This window comes from Belonocnema kinseyi, chromosome 4, assembly GCF_010883055.1.
Source record: "Belonocnema kinseyi isolate 2016_QV_RU_SX_M_011 chromosome 4, B_treatae_v1, whole genome shotgun sequence".
In the NCBI taxonomy this organism is placed as follows: domain Eukaryota; kingdom Metazoa; phylum Arthropoda; class Insecta; order Hymenoptera; family Cynipidae; genus Belonocnema; species Belonocnema kinseyi.
Window position 1 is genome coordinate 136411491 of NC_046660.1, and position 2899 is coordinate 136414389.

At 36.8% G+C, this 2899-nt stretch overlaps 1 protein-coding gene across 2 annotated transcripts in view; it reads left to right on the plus strand.

Moving 5' to 3' along the window:
• Positions 1 to 2899, plus strand: part of LOC117172006 (protein kinase C-binding protein NELL1-like) — a 588191-nt gene that overhangs the window by 152265 nt on the left and 433027 nt on the right. The window lies entirely within an intron of this gene.

The window sequence follows — 2899 nt, forward strand, 5'->3', positions numbered from 1 at the left end:
CGCCAATTAGCACAAATGGTAAGTTCCGACAGTGCCTACAAGTGTGCCTACTGGCCGCTAGATGGCAATACCGGTTTCATATGTATACACCTGGTATCTATCAGCTTGGTTTATAACTGGGACAGACAGCTTGGCTTTCTGGCGTAGAGCTGGACGGTGGCGGAACACTGGGTTGACAATCCCAGAAGACGTGTGGTGAGCACAAGACACAAAGGTAAAGACTGACTATTCGGGGATGGGGTTTGTGGTAATAAGGACTGGGGTGTCGTTTCCCACTCCTTCTCCCAGGTCCACAGGGCCGTACGGTAGCGGGGCGCTTGTAACTTCGTTACATGCGAAAAACGAAACTTCAGGGTGAAATTGTATTGTACGGCAATGATATAGTTTGTCTATACTGTTCAGAATTGACAGTCATATTTTATTTACTACAATGTTTTATTTTAGTTTCGCTCATTTAACATCTACTTTACCATTTAGACTCTAATTTTACATTTTTACATTTTTTAATTTTTATAAAATTATTAATTAAAGTTTTTTTTACTTTCATCGTAAATTTAAATAACAAACGATAAAAAAGTATTTTTCCTTCAAAAATCCTTCTTTAAAGTTAATAAAAGTTAATAAAAGTTAGAAAACATTATATATTTTTAGATATATTCAGTTTTTATCAATTAATATAATTGAGTCCACTTTTTAGTTATACATTTCTATAAATATCATCTTTATCAAAATTATAATCATATTTCAAATTAATTTATTTAACTGAAAAATGTGACAAAAACTTGAACGCTGACAGTAATGATTTTTACTTTTTGGATATATTATGCATTATGTTCCATCTTAAACGAAAGGCATTGTTATTTTTATTTATTGTTAAATATTGCAATAAAAAATTTGTTAATCCCGTACAGTAATTAATGACCATAAGGAATACCACAAACGTTATCGACATTTGTATCAGCTGTAAAAAATGGTCGACATCAAAATGTACGGCATCATTTTTTTCTAATATATTTACCGTTATCACATTTAAAATAGCAATAATATTTTAAAATATTCCTCCTCTTCTCAATCTAGGAGCGTTTAACTAGTTTCAAAATACAATCAATTAAATTTTTTTTTTAAATATTTTTATTTTGTACCATTTATTATAAACGGCTACAAGGTATAAGGTACAAAATAATTTGCCGTACATGAATTAATGATTTTACAGCTACAATAATTATATAGGCCTTTAACTTCAGCTAATTATATATTTATACTTACATGAACCATAATTTTTATGCGGCACAATGATCAAACATACCTTTAAGTGTTATACAATAATTTGAAAAAGATGCCGGACATATTGAAATGATCTTATACCATACGGGTCCAAGTAAATTGTTACAACCCTTAGTTTCTCACCCCTGTGCTTGCAAATACGTGCGGCGTTGCTAAATAACTAAACTGCATCGGCATACAAAGCGAATTAAGCAAATTTCGTACAGTAATAAATTACCCGTATTGCTTCAAAAATTGTCGGAGAATAAAAAAATTTTTTCAACTTCCGGTACCACTACTTTTCTATAGCACTAGGTTTTTTTGTCATTTTTTAAAGGATCTATAACTTGGAAGAAAGCCGTGCAAAACTAATTTACCGCAATTTACGACTTACACATGTAAAATTCGATTTTCGCCAGTGCTAAACTGTACAATTCAGAAGAGGAGAAATCGGATGCGCGCGCAACCAAATCGTATGTTACGTCTCTTACTCTCTTCATACGAACATAGACCTGTTATAGTATTACTACACCGGTCAGTTGGTAGCCGGCCGCCATAGCCCACACTCGTTTTCGAGACACGATGGGCTCGCATCTGTAACTACTGAAATAAATTTATGTTCAAGTGAAACTTGTGAGTCATCATTTTAAATCCTTTCACGATCGTGATAGTATTTGCACGGCATAATTATGGAGTCAGATTCTTAATAATCATTAACCACACTCAATTACCTACAACTGTTGAGACCGACGGGGCTTCACGTTTCTCCATCTTGTGAACTCGACGAGGAGGAAAATGGACGCCCAAGACACCGTTGGAGTCGGCACACACGACTTCTCTGAGTAACTCCGGCATGGCGGGCAGTTTCACTCTCTCATGTGGGCTACCAACGCAACTTCTTTAGACCAGCATTTTAAATTCTCAGTTACCCCTGTATCCAGCGCTTTATTTTACTCAAGGCGAGGTTCTCTAATAGTGGTAGACCCTTCCTATTATTTCTAGTACATTTTTTTAGTAGTACATTATCTAGTACATTCTCGTGCACCCTAAGAACACGGAGCGACCAAAGGACTACCGCCTTGTACATTTTTCCTGCCAGTGTTTTAGCATATTGTTGACACGCAGGGATGCTTTTTAGGCCATTAGCAAGTGAAAGCTTGGCACCTCCAAGAGCGCCGATAATAAAGACTCCCTTATAAGGTCTCGATACCTCTCTTTCTTTTCATTCTTCTTGGTTATGATGTTTTTGTCAGCTGGTGCCGAAAATTCGATAACGAACATGGTTCGCTTCCCGAAGTCAAGAAGAACCATGTCAGGCTTTGAGTGAGCAACGGAAACAATTGTCGAGAATATAAAGTTCCAGTATATGCGGCACTTCCCATTCTCGACAATTGACTCAATTTCCCTAGGCGCATTTAGAGGAGCGATATTAAGGTTAATGCTGTAAGAGTGACAGTGTTAGTAATAAAGCACTCTTAGTGCCGCATTCTGCCTTTGAATGTAGGTCGTTCCCGCGTGAGTTGGACAACTAGATAGTGTGTGAGCTAAATGCTCGGGGTTTGCACGGCACGCCCTGCAGCTATCATCAGGAATGTTTTGGCTCAAAATGTGGCGACGGTATGTTAAGGTGGAAATG